Consider the following 8,853-nt stretch of genomic DNA (forward strand, 5'->3'; position numbering starts at 1 on the left):
AAAATAAATAAATAGATTAATTTTAAAAAAAACAGGTGACCAAATTTATAGGTCGGAAGGACCATATCACAATCCAATTGGTGTAAATGCTTCCAGGAACTTCAAACATAAACGTATGTGGTTTACTCACTTTAGACCAACACACGATTGACCATAGGAACAGTCTTCCAAGTCCTTGCTCACTCATAAGGAGAGTAGTTTCTCTACTTCATAAATTTAGAGACATGATCCCCTACAAGATTTGCTTCTAAATTGAAGCAAACCACAAACTGTCAATCTTTACAATCCTCAAATTCTCCAACTTTAGTTTAGCACTCAAGGGAGTCAGTTGGCTGTGGAGAGAGAAAGTGAGAGCCTTTCTGGGGGAAAAAAGGTCCCAAATTACAACAGAACTTTCCAGAATGAGAAACCATAGTTGGAACATGGTTTGGGCTCAATCCAGGCCTCTACTGATGTGGGGCTACAGAAACAGAACCCTGAATTCCTGACATAGTAACTACCTTTGCTCTCAAACCACCGGTGGAGTGTTCTCCAACTCTGTGGCATAGTTATCCTAGACATCACTGAAAAAGGAGAAACCTACAAACATTTTTTTGGGCTGAAAAGAAAGGTTTTTGGCAATGGGAGATTTGGATCTGGGAAGAAAAAAATGCATTGAACTTTTCTCTGTCATCTCACAGGAACTCTGAGGGGAACTTTGGAGTCCTGCTTGGTATTAAGAGATAAAAAGGGGACAAAAGTTTCTCCACCCTGAATCTGGTGGAGGAGGCCTCCTCAGTGCCAAATGACACAAAAGTTCTCTTCCTTGACTTTAAAAATATGCTCTCCCACTGAGATGAGATTCAATATGTGCAGTTAGGTAACATATTTCTTTTAGAAATTGTGGAAATGGCTGTGATGTCACTGATAATAACTGTGTAGGGCAATGTTTTCTAAAGGCACTTTGAGGAAAAAGTGTCCAGTGTCAAATAAGTTTGTGAAATGCTGCATCATCTACTTTTTAAATAGCAAATTAAAGTCTGGGAGAGGTGCATTGTTAAGAATCCTGTGTAAATTTGTTTAACTTGGCTTGTCAAAAACTTATTTGATCACACAACCCTGTCAAGGTATACATTTCCAAAAGTTAAAAATCATGACTATCATACAAACATAGTATGCATGTCCAAAGTTTATTTTAACACGAAGATTTATTTAACTTGTTAATGAGGGTATGTATTAATGCTAGCTCAAAGAAGGATCTGAGAGACTAGTATATACAGTCACTGAAGGAAAGAATGCTGAAATAAGATTGCTAAATTGCTGAAACATAAAACAGCTAAATGTCTTACAGGGGAATAAAACTATTGGAATTATATTTTTCATTGGACAGAAATTATTTGTATTTCCTCGGGACAAAAATCACTGGCAACTTCTATAATTTAGCCCGTAACTTTACAGAATCTTTGCCTTAATCAACGGTAAATAGTAAGTCAAACAATGGTATGTTCCTCTAGAGCAATAATTCTCAAAGCGTGGTCCCCAGACCAGCAGCACCAGCATCACCTGGGACCCTGTTAGACATGCAATTTCTTGATACCCACTCAAGACCTACTGAATCAGAAACTCTGGGCTAGGACACAGCATTATGTGCTTTAACAAGCCTTCCAGGGCATTCTGATGCTTATGAAAGTTGGAGAACCACTGACCGAGGGAATCGATCTTCACGCAATACGAGTATATTGCCAATAGTCCAGTATGACCTTGCAAAGATATGTAGTCATACTTTTGCCTATTTCTAAATTTTGGGTAAATCTTCTTAGCCTATTTTTCAGTATCACACTGGAAATGTGAATGTACAATGAATAAAAACCAGAGGAAGACATTTGTTATTTTCTATTTCATCCTCCTTCAAATAACAGTTCAAGTCACACCTTCTCCAAGAAAACACTCTAACCGTTTTTAACCCTCTCCAATCTCTCTCCTCCTTTATCTTCTATAGACTCCTAATTTACACAGTTTAACCATTTGTTTAGCACAATGCTAATAGTTTTGTGTGTGTTAATTTTATTCCCACATTGAAAACTGCATGAAGGCAGAAATTGTGACTTAGGCCCTCTTCTCAATCTGAACTTTGATGTAGTCAGAGCATCATAGATTCTCAAGATTGGAATGTACTTTGAACATCAACTTGTCCAGCTAAGTATGCAATATTGGAATTCTCTTCTCATCTGTAGTAGGCAGAATTCTAAGATGCAACCCCAGGTTCCCCCCACCCCAGTGTACACACTTTGCATATTCCCCAGGCAGTGAATATAATGGAGTTTACACCCATAATTAGGTTATGTTATATGGCACAATTGACCTTAAGACAGGGAGATTATTCAGGTGGACTGACTTAATCATGTGAACCCTTTAAAATTGTAATAGTTTCCTCCGACTGGTCACAGGAGACGAAGTCAGATACTCAACCACCAGAAAGATTCAACGCGCTATTGTTGACTTGAAGATGGAAGGAGACACATGACAAGGAATGTGTGCAACCTCTAGAAGCTGAGAGCCACCACTGGCTAACAGCCAACAAGGAAATGGAGACCTCAGTCCTACAACTACAAGGAACTGAATTCTAATAAGAATGAACTTTGGAGTGGATCTTTCCCTAAAACCTCTAGATGAGAATTCAGCTTGACCAACACCTTGATATCAGTCTTGTGACACAATGAGCAGAGAACCAGTCATGCTCTGCTAGACTTCTGACCTACAGAACTGTAAGCAAATAAATGTATGTTGTTTTAAGTTTCTAGCAATTTGTTATGCAGCTATAGAAAACTAATATATCATTTTTCCAAGAGTTAAGTTGGCTTCTTCTTGTATACTTGGGGCAAAAAGGAGCTTATGCTCCATACCCCAGGGTCACTTGCACCCTTCATTCTTGCAAGGCAACTCATTCTGATTTTAGACAGCTCTGACTTTTAGAGAGTGCTTGACCATACTGAACATTCACTCATCAATATTCCCTTTACTCCTGTCTTAATATGTTCAGACTACTATAACAGAACACCATAGATAGAGTGGCTTATGAACAACACACATTTGTTTCTCATAGTTCTGGAGGCTGGGAAGTCCAAGATCAAGGTGCAGGCAGATTCTGTGTCTGGTGAGAGCCCACTTCCTGGTTCATAGATGGTACCTTCTCCCTGTGTTCTCACATTGTGGAAGGGATACGGGAGCTCTGTGGAGTCTCTTTTGTAAGGGCACTAATCCCACTCATGAGGGTGCTGCCCTCATAACCAAATAACCTACAAAAGGCTCCATCTCCTAATACCATTACATTGGGGGTTAGGATTTCAATATATGAATTTGAAGTGGACACAAACTTTCAGTCTATAGAAACCCCTAAGAACCATACAAAGCAAGTCTGAGATTGTTTCCATTTGCTTTCATTCTTCCTTGTGGCTGGTGCTGTCAGACAGTGATTTGAGCCGCACAAAGGCCTGAGTAGAGGGTTCCATAGCACCCAGGGCTAACTGTGTAGACTCAGAGACCCCATCTAGCTTCTGAGCCTGTGTTCATTCAAATACACCACACTTTACATCAGAGAAATTTTTATCACTACACTGCCTTAGTATGGAGCATCAGGGCAAGCTAGGTTGTTTTAGAGAAAGTGTCAGCAAACTTTTTCTGTATAGTAAATAATTTTAGGCTTTGAGGGCCATGCAGTCTTTGTCACAACTACTCTGCCATTAGAGCAAAAAGAAGCCATAGACAATAAATGGGCACATTTGTGTTCCAATAAAACTTTATTTGTAAAACATGCTTCCTGCTGGATTTGGCCTACAGGCTGTACTTAGCCACTCTACTGTAGTTTGGCTCTAGAGGGTTTCACACCAGCAATTAAATTTAAATGCCCAGGTTACAAGTAGCATATGTCCCTTTAACTCGCAACTCATTGTCCAGAATTAAACACGTGGCCCCACTCAGCTACAGGGAACAAGGATGTATAATCCTACTGTGTTCCCAGAATGAGGAAAGCAGGAAATACCCGGAGAATAATATGAATGACTACCACAGAGTGCATGTATTAAAGTTGCATGTTTGCATGCCTGTCTTTTCTACTACAGAGTAAACCCTTCAAGATCAAGAACCTATCCTATACACAGAGCCAAACAAATGTAGTAGATGTGCATAAAAAGAGAGAAGCTGAAGGAAGGGAAAAGGAATTACAAAAACGTCAGTGGACAGGACAGTGATTGTACTGGTAATGAGGGAAATAATTATCGTTATTGGTAGTGGCGATAGTTATGGTGATTATATTGTTAAAGCTAGTAGTGGTGATGTTCTTAAACGAGCAATCTATACTACTATATTCATCTTCCACTATATCCTCAACCCATTTCAACCTGACTTCTTCCCCCAACTCCCAATTCCCTGAAACTATGCTTGCTAAAGTCACAAGTAACCTCTTACTTGCTAAATGTAATAGGCAAATTTTTTAATCCTTTTCTTGCTGAACTTCTCTGCTATATGTAAAACCACCAAACATTACCTTCTTGAAATTTTCGACTCCATGCACCTCTGTGACACAGCAATTTCATGGTTCTCCTCTGTGTCTCCCCAACCATTCTCTGAACTTCCCCTACTCTTCCAATTCCTTAAATATTAATATTTCTTAGGACTTTATCCTCCTCCTGCTCCTTTTCTCGCTCTGCTATCATCACCTGGATGGTCTCACCTACTCGCATAGTTTTCACCACCTTCTATAATGCTGTTGACTCCCATACCCATATTGCCTGTCCGTACTTTCTCCCAACTTTCAGAATCATGCATTCAACTTTTAGTCTCATACTCTCGCCAGGAAGTCCCACGGATATTTCAAACAAAACATGGCAGAAAATACACTCCTGTCATATCTTAGTGGTTGCAATGCCATCCACACCAGTCATCCAAGCTAGAAACCTGCGAGATATTATGCACTCTTCCTCCACGGCCCCATCTCCCTGTCTAGCCCAAATATTTCTTTCTCTTTCTTCCTTTCTAGAATACTGTCTTGGACTGTATTCCTATCAACTTTCATCTAGATTACCAAACAGCTTTCTAACTTATCTCCCTAATTCCTTTGGTTTTATTGTAAAATGTTTTGTACAGAAAACTATAGCAATAAATATAAGATATATCCATGCATCCACCACCCTGCTTTATCAAATCTTAATTTGTTATAATATTTGTAACTGATTTTTAAAGGAAAATAATAATAGATCTAGGTGAAGTTCCATGGGTTACCACCCCTAATCTCATTTTCTCCCTTTTCTCCCCAGAGACAGTCAGTATCATGAATTTAGAATTTGTCATTATCATGCAAGCTTTAGTTAAATGATTACATTTGTATACATCCCTAGAACACATATAGTATTATTTTTCAGGTTTTAAACTTTATATGTGAGACCACACCACATGAATATTTCTGAAATTTGCTTTTCACTAGGTATTATGTGTTATAAACTACAATTTGAAGGCACCCTGAGGACTTCAATTGGATTTATAGGTTGATATTTTATCCAGCAAAACTCTTATTTGTTTTAATAATTTATGTGTAGGTTCTCTTGAATTTTCCTGAATTTTCTATGTGGACTATCACACAGTCTGCAAATAAAGACAGCTTGTCTCTTCCTAATCCAGTTTGGATACACTTTGTTTTCCTTGACTTTTTGCATTGGTTAATAACTTCAGTATGTTGTAGGACTGAAGCATTTATTAATGTTTATTGAAATCCTGACTTTATGGGAATATGTCAAAAATGTCACAATTAAATATATGTTTGCCCTAGGTTTTGGATGGATACATTTGATTGAATTTTATCAAGTGCTTTTTCTGCTCAAGTGATATGATTATAGGACTGTGTTTTTTTTAGTGTGGTATATCACTTTAATAGATTTTCTGATAATCAATTATCATTTTGTTTCTGGGATAAACTCTAGTTGGTTGATGCCTTGAAATCTTCCTGGGATTTGTTTTAATCAGGTACGGTAAAGTGACAGATATGGAGACAACTGCCTTTGAAATAAGAGTTTATTACTCACAGTTTCCAAGAGAAGAGGACATGTCACACCATGCCGGGCCACATGGGGAAGTACTAGGGTCGGTTAGGAGGCAGAAGGAGCAAGGGAAAAATATGAGCACAAGTCTTCATTGTTGTTTTGGTGGGAAGAAAAAGGCAAGAGAAGTTAAGCATTTTAGGATTTGTTAGTTTGAATAATTTCAGTGAGCTCTGGGCAATGAGGGTGGTCCTCAGTTGTCCTGTACCTGCCCCTTGAGTGACTTAGGGCAGGGACAATATTGGCTTGGTGTGTGAGAGTTCAATAAAGGAGGTATTTGGGAGCATGGACTATGGATTGGTGGGTTTGCATATCAAAGACATCCTGGCAGGCAAGTTGTTTAATATCTCTAGGAATTAGCTAGCTCTGAAAGGGGTAGTCTCTTCAGGATTAGCAAGGCCCCAAGATGTCAAAGCCTCATGTAAAATACAGAAAATAAAAAATATGATTAGTACAGTTGAGATGCTTTTACTTATTTAGTTAGTTTTAGTGCTGTTGGGTTTGATATGGTAACATTTGCTTCATGAGATAGTCTAGGATTTTCTTCCCTTGTACATTACTTCATAAACTCTGTGTGTGTGTGTGTGTGTGTGTGTGTGAGAGAGAGAGAGAGAGAGAGAGAGAGAGAGAGAGAAGGCTTTACTGGGGATCAGGCAGGGCTGGGTCAGGGACCATGCTGGGGGAGCAGGGTCTCCACATCTTGCCAATACTGGTCTTCAGAGCAGTGTTGGGGAGCTCAGAGCTGAGCTCTACTGGAGAAGGGTCCAATCAGGTACCTCAAAGCAGAGGCAACCACTGAAGGGAGAGATGGTCTGGTTGGCTTATGCAGGAAGGATAAGATTGGGGGGGGGTGGAATTGCTAAAGAAAAGTAAGGTACAGTAAACCTTTACAGGGCCAAGATGAACAGGGATTAGCTGAGGGGAAGCGGTCTAATAAGGCCTGAGGGATGAGGGAGGAGAAAGAAAAGAAGGAGAAAAGAACAAGAGGGATGATTCTGGGGGTACAGGGAGGTCCAGCTTTTCTTCAGGGCCCCAGTGAAGCAGGGACAGCTCCTATCTTCTGATCTTACAGGACTCTACTTTTTGCTCAACACAGCAATCTTTATGTACACAGGGCCTGGGCAAAGGCAGCTGAACTTTATATAGGCAGAAATCGTCTTCAGGCCTTCTAAGTGGGCAATGAAATCTTTCATGTTTGGAAATGCATCCAGGCACTAGGGCTCAAATATATGGTGCAGGTCAAGACTGTCATAAGCAAGAAAATCCAGAGAGGTGATCTTGTCTCCTGCAAACCATGGACTCTTCCCCAGAAAGTGAGAAGAGCTTCATCTTTTCAGATATCCTCCAAGTACTTAGGCTTCAGTTTCTCAAAGTCAGGGCTGTAGCAGACACTGACCAGCTAATTGGAGGTGTCTATAACCTAGTTCTCAGAAATGTCCACATGAATCTTCTCTTCTGTCTCCCCTCATAGGTTGTACTTGTAAGCAATGTAGCAAAAGATGACATCGCTCTGGGTGATCTCAAAAGCATCATCAATTAAATAGGGCAGATTGGGAAAGTCCAGGCCTGGCTTCAATTTCTCATTCAGTCACTGGCTTCTGTCATGGTCAGGAACATCCCCCGGCATGTACTTCTTTCCCTCATAGTTTAATTCTTTGTATTCCAGAAGCAGGCAGATGGTATGAGCCAGCCTGTGAATGTTCCAGTAACCCGAGTTCATGGCCATGGTTTAGCTTTCTGTGGACTCAGGGGATGACCTCAGTGAAGCTAGGCTGAAACTTCATCCTTGCAATTTTTCTTTAAGTTAGAAATTATATCAAAATAAAAAGTTATAGGGAAGAAGGAAGGAAGAAAGGAAGGAAGGAAGAAAGGAAGGAAGGAAGGAAAGAAGGAACCAGAGGACAGTGAGCCGCTCTAGCAAATTAATAAAACCCAAGGAGGGGGTCGTGGGAACCTCTGATTTATAGTCAGTTGATCAGAAGTACAGGTGACAACCTGGGCTTGCAATTGGTATCTGAAGTGTGTTGTGGGGGGACAGTCTGGTGGGGCTGAACCCTTAACCTATGGAATCTGATGCTATCTCCGAGTAGATAAGTGTCAGAACTGAGTTGAATCATAGGACCCCCAGCTGGTGTCTGGAGAATTGTTTGGTGCTATGGGGAAACCCCACACACTCACACATTGGAAATCTGGAGAATCAGATCCCATTGAGTGATATACCATACTTATGAATAAGATATTCTCTAGATATATTGTATAACACAAGGAATATAGCCAGTATATTATAATAACTATAAATGGAGTATAACTTTTAAAAATTGTGAATCACTGTATTGTACACCTGTAACATATAATATTGTACATCTACCATAACTCAATTTTTAAAAAAGAATTGAAAACAGGGACTCAAAAAAATAATAAAAAATAAATAAAGATATTCTCTCTTATCCTAACACATTGAGTGATCCAGGAAACTCCTTAGAAATCAGTATAAAATTGGAAAAGTAGTCTCAGTTTGATTACACTTCAAGAGGCCTAGAAGAGAAAATGTAAGATTTCTGTGAAGGGACTCATTCTCAAAATGGGTCACAAAGGATTTCCACGCATAAATATTTTCTCCCCTTCCACAAAGCATGAGCTCATAATAAAAATTTACAACCAATACAAGAAAACAGGCCACCATGAATAAGAATCAGCATAAAAAAAAACATGAAGAGTACTATTCCTTTGAACTTCATATAATGGAATTATACATATACTTCCTAAGCACATTAAATTGGCTAAA

The 8,853-nt window shown here is 39.5% G+C and overlaps 1 pseudogene; it reads right to left on the bottom strand.

Moving 5' to 3' along the window:
- Positions 1-7,144: 7,144 nt before the first annotated feature.
- LOC111165582 (glutathione S-transferase Mu 4 pseudogene) lies at positions 7,145-8,003 on the bottom strand (annotated as a pseudogene).
- Positions 8,004-8,853: the final 850 nt, after the last annotated feature.

Source organism: Delphinapterus leucas, chromosome X, assembly GCF_059928025.1.
Source record: "Delphinapterus leucas isolate spDelLeu-1000000601 "Yukka" chromosome X, BTC_Dleu_Yukka2, whole genome shotgun sequence".
NCBI lineage: Eukaryota > Metazoa > Chordata > Mammalia > Artiodactyla > Monodontidae > Delphinapterus > Delphinapterus leucas.